The sequence below is a fragment of the Mytilus edulis genome, chromosome 12 (genome assembly GCF_963676685.1).
Source record: "Mytilus edulis chromosome 12, xbMytEdul2.2, whole genome shotgun sequence".
NCBI classification, from domain to species: domain Eukaryota; kingdom Metazoa; phylum Mollusca; class Bivalvia; order Mytilida; family Mytilidae; genus Mytilus; species Mytilus edulis.
In genome coordinates, this window is record NC_092355.1 from 46,624,205 (window position 1) to 46,638,279 (window position 14,075).

A 14,075-nucleotide genomic window follows, 5' to 3' on the forward strand; every position below is an offset into this window, starting at 1 on the left:
TTTAAATCCATATTATCGATTTTAGTAATAAAGTAATCAAACGCACCTTTCCAGATTGATTGACATTTAGGATCCAAATATTTTTTAAGAAATTTTAGTCTAAAGGCTTGCATTTTTAGAAAAATATCAGGAATATTTAATCCACCTTCAAGTTTTGTACCTACTACACTTTGATATTTTACTAAATGTGATTTATTTTGCCAAAGAAACTTTATAACAATTAGACGGATTTCATTTTTAACTTTTTCTGGCAATGGACATACAGTTACAGTATAATATAACCTCGACATTATAAGGGAAGTTAAAACTGTAGCTCGACCTGGTAAAGTTAAATCTCTTTTATTCCAAAAGAATAAAATTGTTTTTATCTTTTTTATTTTATCTTTCCAGTTTAGAATTTCACATAACTCTTTATCTTTTCCAACATATATGCCTAAAACTTTTGTTACATTTTCACATTTTTGTATATTTAGTTTATGTAACTCTGAATCAGTAATATTGCCAGAACCTAAGCACATAATTTCAGATTTTTGTCTGTTAATTTTAGCTCCAGAAGCTTCACTGTACAAATTTAGAATTTTGAAAGTTTCATTTACAGATTCTTTATTTGAAGTAAAAATATTTGTGTCATCTGCGTGTTGAAATATTTTAGCATTTACATTTGACTTTGGGATATTTACACTCTGGATATTTTTATTTTTAATTATAGCTTGACCTAATGGTTCTGCCACCAATACATAGAGGAGAGCAGAAACTGGACACCCTTGTTTTATTGAATTATTAAGTTTAACATATTTTGTAAGGAAACCATTACATTTTACACTGCTGTTTACATTATTATAGAATATTTTAATCCACTGCATAAATTTAGGGCCAAAACCAAATTTTTCTAAAACTAGAAACAGATAGTCATGGTCAACCTTATCAAAAGCTTTTTCCTGATCAACTTTTATAAGATAGGCTTCTAAATCATCATTTTCAATTATTTCAATTAAATCTCTTATACTTGATGTAGTGTCTGCAATGTCACGGCCTAATATGCAACATGTTTGAAAACTAGACACTAGTTTCGGCAGAACAAATTTTAATCTATTAGACATTATTCTAGCAATTATTTTGTAGTCTACACAAAGCAAAGATATCGGTCTAAAATTTTTTAAAGAATTTTTATCCCCTTTGTTTTTATAAACTAAGTTTATTATACCATGCCGCATGGATCTTGTTAATATATGTTCTTCTTCTATAACTTTAAAAATTTTAAGAAAAATCTCACCAAACAAATGAAAAAATTTACAAAAGAACTCAACTGTTAGTCCATCAGGACCTGGTGATTTATTTTTTGACATGCCAAATAATGACGATTTAATTTCATGCAGAGTTAAATCGGTTTCTAAATTTTCACTGTCTTCATCAGAAACTTTTTCAGAAATAAATTCCAAAATTTCTTTTGCTTTATCTTTATCTATCACTGTACTAGAGTATAACTCTTTATAAAATTTATGTACTTCTTCTAAAATTTCATCTGTAGTTTTTAAAATTTTGCCCTCTGTCGTTTTTAATTCTTTTACAGCGTTACTATTTTGTTTATATTTTTCAAGTTGCAAAAAATATTTAGAACTTTTATCACCGTCTATAGCCCATTGAGCCTTTGAGCGCAATATTGCACCTTTACAAATTTTATCTTCATATGTTTTAAGTTTTAGTTTCATTTCTTCGAACTTATTTACATCAAAATTTACATTATTTACCGCCATAGACGATAGTTTTTCATATTCATTTTGAAGCTTAAAATATTCTGACTTTTCAATACGCGATTTATTTTGCGCATATGATTTTGATAATTGTTTAATTTTAAATTTTAAATTATCATACCAAATAAGCGGCTCATCATCAAAAAGTCTACAGCTTTTTTCTTTTTCAATTAGTCGTGAAATTTTTTGAACATAATCCTCGTCGTGTAATAACAAATTATTAAATATCCATAACCCTGGGCCTCTCTCAATTTCAGTAAAATCTATATTTAGATTAACAAAAGAGTGGTCACTGAATGTATTATGTTTATAATACACGTTTTTGACGAATTGTGAATATGCTTTCGGAATGAAAATGTGGTCAATTCTACTTTGTATTAGGACATTTTGAACGATACGACGCCAAGAGAAGGTTCGTGCATTTTGATTTCTCGCTCGCCATACATCATACAAGTTAGACATGTCACAAATGTTTGTGAGTTTTTTGTATGCTTTATCTTGTGTGTGTTCTGTTTTACCACAACGATCAAGATTTGACAGAGATGTATTCATATCACCTAGTAAAATAATATTTTCCGAATTCGGCATTTTAGAAGTAAGTCTCTCAAAAAACGTAATTTTTTCTTGCATTATGTTTGGAACATAGCAATTAATTATATCAATAGTTTTATCCTCCTGTTTAAAGGAAATATGGATACATCTACCGTCAAAACTTTGTACTTCCGACACTTGATTTTGTACTCTTTTGCTTACTAAAAAAGCAACACCTTGTCTCAGGTTTACACCATTACAAAAATATATTTTTCCTTCCCAAAATTTTTCAATATTTGGAATAATACCATCATCCCAAAAGGTTTCTTGTATACCAACAATATCAAAATAATTTTCTGTACAATATTTTGTAAAATTCTGAAACTTTGTTACATCTCTGAGACCATTAGCATTTATGCTAACAATATTTACCATCAACAAGAAAAATAAACAATAAAGGTGTGTACCTATGAACTTGAACTTGGTTGTTTAAGGGGGAGTTTGGACTTAGGATTAGACTTCATCTTCTTAATATCCTCAGGGGTGAGGTTGGGGCTAGTAACTAAACGACGCCTTCTTTTTTTCCCCATATTACGAGCCAGTTCCTCATCAGTTATTTCCATTTCAGTCTCACTGGCAATCGAAGACTCTGCATTTTTGTCAACATCAGAATCAACCACAACATTTGACTCATGAGAAACTGACTCGTTCACTTTTTTTGACCCCCCTTTTTTATGCAAAATATTTATTTCATTGTCAATTAAATTGTCTTTTGAAAGTTCATGTACTGTCATAACTTCAGTTTGTTCATCATCATCACCGGAATCAGTTTTAGGATTTTCATCTAGGATAAGTTCATCTTGTGCATTATTTTCATCTAGGTTTAGTTCATCTTGGGCAGTATTTACATCGGAATTTTCTTTATCATCTGTTACTTCATCACGGTCATCTAAATTTAGCGTATCATCAACATCATCACGATCATCATTGTTAACCTCTTCATCTTCTTCCATTTGTTCATCATTAGTTACGTTATCATTTTCGACATTAGAGTCTTCAGCATTCACGTCATCTTGGGGTTCTGTATCAGGACGATCATGATCCCATACAAATTCACAGGTACAGTTAGCTGGATACCGGTGACAATTATCACAACGTGGTTTCGGACAATTGCGTGCCAAATGACCACTCTCTTTGCAACGATAACACATATTATCAGGACAGTTGATATAAACATGGCCGGATTCGAAACATTTCGAACAGACCCTTTTCTGGTTGTCATGTAATACTCGTATGTATTCGTGCGAATTTACACCTGTCGAAAATTTCATACTGTACGGTAGACTTTGACGAAATTCAGGGAATCTTACTACCACGTACCTTGTACCATCTGCAATGGACGTGCCAGGATGCATTCGGCGTTTAATAGGTGATATAAGTTCTGCACCGAAATCTTCTAGTTTTTTCGTAATTTCGTCATCCGTCACGTAATATGACACATTTAGGAAGCTCACCATTTTTTGCTTTGAAAATACAGCGTTCGGCTGGAATTTCACATTGTTAACTTTGAACCCAGTGTCACACAACAAATCAACAGCTTCTAATTCTTTAAGAGTTATTTCGTAAACATTTCCGCTTTTAGGTACGCAAGCCTCTACTACACCTTCACCAACTTCTGCTTCTACACTATTTATTACAGACAAGGCCGAAACATTTTTATTGTCCCCAACATCAACAAGGACAGTCTGTTCCTTCACAGTTCTATTCGCCCCCCTTTCACCAGGCATGGTGAAGGGAGGTTACAAAAACACTTTAAAATGTCAGATATATGGAAAATAAATCTCGATTATCAAAGGAAATGTCACTAAGAGTAATCACTTACACCTTAAGCCATGGATGGCTCGTCCAAAGACGAAAAAAATTTCGATTGAAATTCAGCTATGAATATTACGTCCTTCTCGCTGAATGTCCAAACCGGAAGTCTCCTTTCTAGTCTATCGCCTTAACCACTCGGCCACGACGACTTGATACGTTCGTCCAAAATTAACTCCTTTATACTTAATACCAGATGCGACAACAACCTGTCGTAAGTGCCACATCGTCAGTCGGAAGTCATCTGATAAGTTCTTAAATTTCCATTAGCAAGTCTGAATTAGGAAACTTAGCCTTTGTTAAATTATAGTAACTAGAGTTAAATTCGGCAAACAATTTTGGATTGTAGCCGCAGGCGATATTTTCAATATTCAAGTTTGTCTTGAACATTTTGTCTATAAATTATCATGATTGATTCGTGTTGAATCGTATATTTTTCAAAAAGTAAGGAAAACACGATTTTATTTTTTTACAGCCAAAGGGAGGGGTACAGGTTTAGCAGGATCGATAATAACCTGAGCGTTATAGACTAAAAATTCCATTAGGTTGGAAGAAGGACTCCGTGGCGCAACGGTAGCGCGTCTGACTCCAGATCAGAAGGTTGCGTGTTCGAATCACGTCGGGGTCATATGTATTTTTGATGCAATTTTCTAGAAATATTGAAAAGGTCTCACATTCAACGTTTGTGACAATTGAAAGAAACTGATTGAAAACTGTGTGAGTGAAAGAGATACCTACTTGATGCCTGTTTCTCGTTCAAGTTACATGTCAGTGAAACACAAAGATTCTCACATACGTTATTCTTAATTTGTATCTAACAGTTTTCCTCCAATAACAATTTAATTTCAGACGGAAGATAGGAAAGCTAACGATTTTTATCAAAATCAAAGTATTTACTGGCAAATCACCGTTTATCTCCCCGAAATTGTTAGGATTGATACTGAGAGTGTGTGCCTTTTTTCTTCCTCTATGCATGATACCTTAACGATCTTCCTCAGTCCACAGTTGAGCTGAATGAACTCTGTCATATTAACATCTGAATTCATTCAAAATGGTCGTTTTCAGGACAGAATCAATCTGTGGTTAACTTATCGATAACTTTGATTCCTACTTGTCTTTGAGCGCGTTGAGTGAGCAGTGTGTGTGATTCATTACAAAAAGTGGATATCAAAAAGTCTGCGTCGTCGACAGGATTCGAACCTGTGCGGGGAGACCCCAATAGATTTCTAGTCTATCGCCTTAACCACTCGGCCACGACGACTTGATACGTTCGTCCAAAATTAACTCCTTTATACTTAATACCAGATGCGACAACAACCTGTCGTAAGTGCCACATCGTCAGTCGGAAGTCATCTGATAAGTTCTTAAATTTCCATTAGCAAGTCTGAATTAGGAAACTTAGCCTTTGTTAAATTATAGTAACTAGAGTTAAATTCGGAGATTCCCAACTGAGCGCAGCCCAGGATGGACGTGTCATAATTGCTCCGGTGGACAAATCTGTTTTCAACAGGATATTATGATTCGATAATAACAGTAAGGATTTATTTATGTTTTGCTAACAAAACTGTGTTGTATTTAGAAGAGAAACTGTCATTATAAACTGTAGTTCCCCCTAATCCGACGATTTATTCGTGTGGAAAAGGGGGGTCGTTTAGGAGCACTCGAGTGTTTGTTTACAAATTTGGGCTGTGCTTGCTTGTAATTTTCCGGAATGACCGGCGAAATGGAGCAAACTAGTAAAAAATCTTATTTTTCTCAACGGAATGGTAGCCGTGGTGCTGGGAATGGATATAATCAAAAGCAAAATTATGTTCGTGATGTAAAGTCGTATCAGAGAGATTGTACTGTGAGAATTGAAGTAATCAATACAGATGTTATTGGTGAAAGAATAGTAATTGAAGATATTGAAACAGTCACTGGTTTAAATTCGGTGTTAGCTGTTGTCAAAAATGATGCCATGTCGTATGATATAACATTAGATAGTAAGCAGACTGCTTTCCGTCTAGTGCAAGAAGGAATTGATATTGCAAATAATGAATATCAAGTCAGCATGTTACATTCGGATATAACTGTTGTTTCTATAATGCAACTTCCATCGTTTATTTCGGATGATGATATAAGAAGTAAATTAGTATCAAAAGGGGTGAAAATCGTTTCGCCTATATACAGACGAGCAATACCTGGAACGCAGGTAGCAGACGGGACAAGATTTATGAAATGCAAATTTCCACAGGGTATGTTGGCTTTGCCATGGACAATACCTTTCAAAATAGGCTCAGATACGAAATATTTTCGGCTTGTACATAACAACCAGATAAAGGTCTGCTCGGAGTGTTTGTCACCGGAGCATATGCGTAAACAATGTCCGTACTTTGTTTGTCACGGGTGTGGCCAATATGGACATTCAAAGAGACAATGTAAAGCTAGTAAATGTGAATATTGCCATAATTTACCGTTATTTTGTGTGTGTGGAAGTAGCTCAAATACCAAAAAAGATCAACCTCCAGCATATAAAAAGAAGAAGAACTGTGAAATATGTAATTTCTATTTTTGTATGTGCAAATGTAACATTTGTGGGAAAAAAGACTGTATATGCGCCTGCTTTAAATGTGAAAAGTACCCATGTATATGTACCTGCTCTTTCTGTAAAAGTGATCCGTGTGTATGTCCTTGTCAGGACTGTCGTAAACATCCATGTGTGTGTACATGCGACACATGCACAGAAAAAAGCGATCGTTGTACTTGCAACAAACAGAATGACGAAAATGGTCCGGAAATAGTTAACATTACCGGTGAAAATGATGATGAAGATATGTCTGAAGTTTGGTCAGAGGAAGATGTTGCCGATACTGATCCTAAAACAACTGTTCCGATAGAAGTTAATGTGGTGCAAAATAAACCAAAAAGCCACCCTCAGGAGGAAAACAGAAAGAGAAAGATGGACAGTGATACCGAAAGTAATAATGAGATAACAGACGATGAACTATTGAATCTAGATAACGAGGAAGATGTTAATGAAAACATCAATTTAGACAAGGATTTTTCTGATGGCAAAAAGTTAAAAATAGCTAGTAATGACGCTCCTCCTGGGGACAATATTGTCACTAGGGTGAGTGAAAATGAAATTGAAATTAAGCAGGGTTGCTCTAATGATAAAAGCACCTTCGTTGGTGACGAAGAAGTCTCCATGGAAGGTGCAAATGAAAATGAGTCTTCTATTTGTTCTGATGGTGAAAATGACACCCCAAATAAATTTGTCAGTGCAAAAATGGCCAAAAAAATTAAGAAAAAACAGAGGAAACTTGAAAGGAGATCTATTGCAAAACCTACTCCTAATTTGACTGGTAAAAATGTAAGAAAGGTGGTTGACAGTAAAAATAAATAAAAATGGATAAGTTTATATGCAAGATTGTTTTTCTTTTTGCAATGGTGGTAATTTGTTCTTTTAATTGTAATGGTTTAAAGAATGTAATTAATTTTGAGAATTTTATAAGTATTATTCATGATAGAAAATTTAGTATGGTATTATTACAAGAAACATTTTGGGATGATGCTTATGTAAATAGTGTTAAACACCTATATGAAGGTGATATATATTGTAGTAACAGTTTACATGGTAGAAGGGGTGTGGCTGTTTTAGTGAATAATTATCTTAAAAATAAGATAAAATGTGTATATAAAGACTCTGATGGCAGATTTATTCATATAACATATGAAGAAGATGGACAATTGTTTAATGTAATTTCATTGTATGCTCCAAATGTTAATGCTGAAAGAGTTATCTTTTTTAACTTTGTTAAACAGTATACTGAAAAGTTAGATAACTTGATAATTGGTGGGGATTTTAATACTTCTCTATCTATGTTAGATAGAGGTGGTAAAAGTAATCATGTTATTGATGAACCATGTAAAAAATTATGTGACTTGATTGAAAATAACAATTTGTATGATGTATGGCGTACTAGAAATAAAAGTTCTAGAATATTTTCATGGAAAAGAATTTGTAATGGAGAATTACAACAAAGTAGAATTGATTATTTCCTTGTAAATAAAAAGTTATCTTCTTATGTTCAGAATGTATATTATAATACTACTAGTTTAAGTGATCATTCGTTTGTAATTATGAATTTTAACTGTAGTAATATTGAAAGAGGTCCTGGATTGTGGGTCCTCAATAATACATTATTATGTAATGAAGAATATGTAAGGAGAGTAAAAGAAATTATTTCTGATGAAAAAGAAAATGAATTGTATAATAAAGATTTAATGATTTGGTGGGATAATCTTAAATATAAAATAAAGAGATATTCTCAAATTTTTTCTTCTAAAATGGCAAAAGAAAATAGAAGAGATTTTTATAGATTAGAAAGGCAGATCAATTTTTTATGTGAAAAAGCTGCTTGTGGTGTAGATGTTGATGTAGCTAAGTTAGAAAATTTGAAACTTGAGTTGTCAGCATATGAATTAGAAAAATGTAGAGGTGCAGTACTCAGATCAAAAGCTATTTGGGCTGTTGAGTCAGATAAATGTACAAAGTATTTTTTAAATTTGGAGAAATATAAACAAGAGAATAATTCTATAAAAGAATTACTAAATGAAAATAATGAATCAGTTTATGCTACTGAAGGTATTTTAGATTTACAATATAAATTTTATAAAGAATTGTACTCATGTGTAGATACAGATAATGATAAAATGTCAGAATTGTTAGATAGTGTAGATACAAAAATAGATGACAATGATTGTAGTTTTTGTGATGCTGATATTTCACATGAAGAAATTTTTAAAGCAATAAATCAAATGTCAAAAAATAAAAGTCCAGGGTCTGATGGACTCACAGTTGAGTTTTACTGTCAATTTTATAATGAACTCAGAAATGTTTTATTTGATTTGTTTAATGTTATTGAAAAAGAAGGGGTTTTAGGCAGATCTATGAAATGTGGAGTGATTAGTCTTATATATAAAAAGAAAGGTGATAAAAAGTCTTTGAAAAATTATAGACCTATTTCATTACTACAGGTTGATTATAAAATATTAGCCAGGATAATGGCAAATAGATTTAAGGTAGTGTTACCTAAGATTGTATCTAATGATCAAACATGCTGTATTATTGGTAGGGATATATCAAATAATATTGCAAATGTAAGAGATATTATAGAACTTATTGAAAAAGATGAACTTGAAGGGTATATAATGAAATTAGATCAGGAAAAAGCATTTGACAGAGTGAGTCATAAATATTTGTTATATGTGTTAAGAAAATATGGATTTGGTGATAGATTTGTAAAATGGATTGAAATATTTTATAATGGTATTAATAGTGCTGTAAAATGTAATGGATTTTTGACAAACTATTTTCATATTAAAAATGGTATTAGACAAGGCTGCCCAATAAGTGCATTGTTATATGTTCTTGCTGCTGAACCTTTACATTGTAGAATTGTTAAAAATGACAAAATCAAAGGTATAAAAGTCCCTAATTGTGATAAAGAGGGATTAATTTATCAGCATGCAGATGATACTACATTATCTTTATGTAATAAGGAATCAATTCCTGAAGTGTTTAAGGAATTTGATTTGTATAGCAAAGCAACAGGTGCTAAAATAAACAGACAAAAGTCAGAGATAATATGTTTAGGTACTGGTACTTTATCTGTAGTAGAAAAAGATCATATTGGTCTTAAAGTTTGTGAAGATTATTTTCAACTGTTAGGAGTTTTTATTGGAAAAAATAGAAAAATGTGTGATGAAATGAATTGGAAAAATAAAATAGTTCAGATAAAATCTCTTCTCAACTTATGGTTATTGAGAAGATTAACTATACATGGCAGGGTTAGTGTAATTAATTCACTGATGTTATCTAGATTTTGGTACGCATTGTTTGTTACTGCATTACCTGAATGGGCTTATATAGAGATCAAAAGACTTTGTCTGAATTTTATATGGAAAAATGGATGTCATTTAGTAAAATACAACTGTATAATAGATGATAAAAGTAGAGGTGGTTTAAATGTTGCTGATATCAAATGTAAAATATATGCTTTCAGGCTAAAATTTTTAGGTAGATTGTTAGATGATGAATATCAAGTGTTATGGAAATACACATTTAAGTATTTTGTTTCCTCAATTTATGAAATGAAACTTTGTCATAATGTTTTTTATACAGTGATACCAAATTGTGAATTGAAAAAACTTCCTGTTGTTTATCAAGAATTTTTTCATGCATTGAATTGTATAAGGAAAAATATAGAGTTTCCGTTGTCTGTAGAAAATGTTTATGACCAGCCTTTGTTTGTTAATCCAAATATTGTACTTAATAATAGAACAATTGTATGGCACGATTTTATAGGTGCTGGTATTGTTTGTCTCAAAGATATATGCTTTGAAGTAAAAACTGGTTTCTTGCCAGATCATGCTATAGTTGAAATGATTCAAATTGTATATGAAGATGTTAATGTACAATATGTAGTTGATAGATATAGAAATTTGTTGAATGCTATACCTGTAGAATGGAAAAACACAGTGAACTCTGATATTCACAGAATATCTATGCCAAGAACAATAGACATTTCAATTATTTGTAAAAATGTGCATTATGATTTGAAATTATGTAGTACTAAAACATTATATACTATTATGTTGGAAAATATTGTTGAAGAACCTGTTGGTATTGAGTTATGGAAATCAGAATTTGATGTGACTTCTGAAGCATTCAGTAGAATATGGGAACATGTCAATATGTATTGGAAACCTTCTAATTTGGTTGAGTTAGACTTTAAGGTGTTACATAACTGTATTTTTACTAATGTAAAACTTCAAAAGATAGGCTTAGTTGATGATAATATCTGTAAAGTATGTTGCAGTGAAAAAGAAGACATCCTGCATATATTTATGAATTGTGATAAACTTGAAGATTTTCATAACTATTTGTCATCTTTATTGGTTAGAATGTTTGAAAACTGTGATTCAGATAAGATAAGTTTAGTAAGAAGTGAGGAACTATTGATTTTGGGATTGCGATGGCATATGAAAGGTGTAAATGATTCTTTTCTTAATTTTTTTATGTCTGTTGCCAGATATTGTATCTTCAGAAGGAGAAACTTGTTAAATAGTGGTTATTCTAATGTAAATTTGATTAAATTATTTCAATATACATTAAAACATTATGTAACATATATGTATGTCTATCTCTGTCAAAGTCATAATATGAGTCATATATTTCAAAAAAAGTTTGTAATGGATAACCCGTTGTTAGAAGAAACAGACAATGTTCTAGTCTTTAAATTGTAATAATTATTGTGTAACTGAAATGTGAATTGATAGTATTGTGAATACAAAGTATAGTATATAGTATATAATGAGAACAATCAAGGACAATTGATTTTATATTTTGTTTTATTTGTATTATATGATGTTTGATTTTAATAAAGATAAAAAAAAAAGCGCGTCTGACTCCAGATCAGAAGGTTGCGTGTTCGAATCACGTCGGGGTCATATGTATTTTTGATGCAATTTTCTAGAAATATTGAAAAGGTCTCACATTCAACGTTTGTGACAATTGAAAGAAACTGATTGAAAACTGTGTGAGTGAAAGAGATACCTACTTGATGCCTGTTTCTCGTTCAAGTTACATGTCAGTGAAACACAAAGATTCTCACATACGTTATTCTTAATTTGTATCTAACAGTTTTCCTCCAATAACAATTTAATTTCAGACGGAAGATAGGAAAGCTAACGATTTTTATCAAAATCAAAGTATTTACTGGCAAATCACCGTTTATCTCCCCGAAATTGTTAGGATTGATACTGAGAGTGTGTGCCTTTTTTCTTCCTCTATGCATGATACCTTAACGATCTTCCTCAGTCCACAGTTGAGCTGAATGAACTCTGTCATATTAACATCTGAATTCATTCAAAATGGTCGTTTTCAGGACAGAATCAATCTGTGGTTAACTTATCGATAACTTTGATTCCTACTTGTCTTTGAGCGCGTTGAGTGAGCAGTGTGTGTGATTCATTACAAAAAGTGGATATCAAAAAGTCTGCGTCGTCGACAGGATTCGAACCTGTGCGGGGAGACCCCAATAGATTTCTAGTCTATCGCCTTAACCACTCGGCCACGACGACTTGATACGTTCGTCCAAAATTAACTCCTTTATACTTAATACCAGATGCGACAACAACCTGTCGTAAGTGCCACATCGTCAGTCGGAAGTCATCTGATAAGTTCTTAAATTTCCATTAGCAAGTCTGAATTAGGAAACTTAGCCTTTGTTAAATTATAGTAACTAGAGTTAAATTCGGCAAACAATTTTGGATTGTAGCCGCAGGCGATATTTTCAATATTCAAGTTTGTCTTGAACATTTTGTCTATAAATTATCATGATTGATTCGTGTTGAATCGTATATTTTTCAAAAAGTAAGGAAAACACGATTTTATTTTTTTACAGCCAAAGGGAGGGGTACAGGTTTAGCAGGATCGATAATAACCTGAGCGTTATAGACTAAAAATTCCATTAGGTTGGAAGAAGGACTCCGTGGCGCAACGGTAGCGCGTCTGACTCCAGATCAGAAGGTTGCGTGTTCGAATCACGTCGGGGTCATATGTATTTTTGATGCAATTTTCTAGAAATATTGAAAAGGTCTCACATTCAACGTTTGTGACAATTGAAAGAAACTGATTGAAAACTGTGTGAGTGAAAGAGATACCTACTTGATGCCTGTTTCTCGTTCAAGTTACATGTCAGTGAAACACAAAGATTCTCACATACGTTATTCTTAATTTGTATCTAACAGTTTTCCTCCAATAACAATTTAATTTCAGACGGAAGATAGGAAAGCTAACGATTTTTATCAAAATCAAAGTATTTACTGGCAAATCACCGTTTATCTCCCCGAAATTGTTAGGATTGATACTGAGAGTGTGTGCCTTTTTTCTTCCTCTATGCATGATACCTTAACGATCTTCCTCAGTCCACAGTTGAGCTGAATGAACTCTGTCATATTAACATCTGAATTCATTCAAAATGGTCGTTTTCAGGACAGAATCAATCTGTGGTTAACTTATCGATAACTTTGATTCCTACTTGTCTTTGAGCGCGTTGAGTGAGCAGTGTGTGTGATTCATTACAAAAAGTGGATATCAAAAAGTCTGCGTCGTCGACAGGATTCGAACCTGTGCGGGGAGACCCCAATAGATTTCTAGTCTATCGCCTTAACCACTCGGCCACGACGACTTGATACGTTCGTCCAAAATTAACTCCTTTATACTTAATACCAGATGCGACAACAACCTGTCGTAAGTGCCACATCGTCAGTCGGAAGTCATCTGATAAGTTCTTAAATTTCCATTAGCAAGTCTGAATTAGGAAACTTAGCCTTTGTTAAATTATAGTAACTAGAGTTAAATTCGGCAAACAATTTTGGATTGTAGCCGCAGGCGATATTTTCAATATTCAAGTTTGTCTTGAACATTTTGTCTATAAATTATCATGATTGATTCGTGTTGAATCGTATATTTTTCAAAAAGTAAGGAAAACACGATTTTATTTTTTTACAGCCAAAGGGAGGGGTACAGGTTTAGCAGGATCGATAATAACCTGAGCGTTATAGACTAAAAATTCCATTAGGTTGGAAGAAGGACTCCGTGGCGCAACGGTAGCGCGTCTGACTCCAGATCAGAAGGTTGCGTGTTCGAATCACGTCGGGGTCATATGTATTTTTGATGCAATTTTCTAGAAATATTGAAAAGGTCTCACATTCAACGTTTGTGACAATTGAAAGAAACTGATTGAAAACTGTGTGAGTGAAAGAGATACCTACTTGATGCCTGTTTCTCGTTCAAGTTACATGTCAGTGAAACACAAAGATTCTCACATACGTTATTCTTAATTTGTATCTAACAGTTTTCCTCCAATAACA

At 32.7% G+C, this 14,075-nt stretch overlaps 6 non-coding genes across 6 annotated transcripts; 3 read left to right on the forward strand and 3 right to left on the reverse strand.

Moving 5' to 3' along the window:
- Window positions 1-4,710: 4,710 nt before the first annotated feature.
- Trnaw-cca (transfer RNA tryptophan (anticodon CCA)) lies at window positions 4,711-4,782 on the forward strand. The gene has a single exon. It is a non-coding gene; the product is annotated as a tRNA-Trp (tRNA).
- Window positions 4,783-5,333: 551 nt separating this feature from the next.
- On the reverse strand, window positions 5,334-5,415 carry Trnas-aga (transfer RNA serine (anticodon AGA)). The gene has a single exon. It is a non-coding gene; the product is annotated as a tRNA-Ser (tRNA).
- Window positions 5,416-12,199: 6,784 nt separating this feature from the next.
- Trnas-aga (transfer RNA serine (anticodon AGA)) lies at window positions 12,200-12,281 on the reverse strand. The gene has a single exon. It is a non-coding gene; the product is annotated as a tRNA-Ser (tRNA).
- Window positions 12,282-12,685: 404 nt separating this feature from the next.
- Trnaw-cca (transfer RNA tryptophan (anticodon CCA)) lies at window positions 12,686-12,757 on the forward strand. The gene has a single exon. It is a non-coding gene; the product is annotated as a tRNA-Trp (tRNA).
- A 551-nt stretch (window positions 12,758-13,308) lies between these two features.
- Trnas-aga (transfer RNA serine (anticodon AGA)) lies at window positions 13,309-13,390 on the reverse strand. Its single transcript has one exon. It is a non-coding gene; the product is annotated as a tRNA-Ser (tRNA).
- Window positions 13,391-13,794: 404 nt separating this feature from the next.
- Trnaw-cca (transfer RNA tryptophan (anticodon CCA)) lies at window positions 13,795-13,866 on the forward strand. The gene has a single exon. It is a non-coding gene; the product is annotated as a tRNA-Trp (tRNA).
- Window positions 13,867-14,075: the final 209 nt, after the last annotated feature.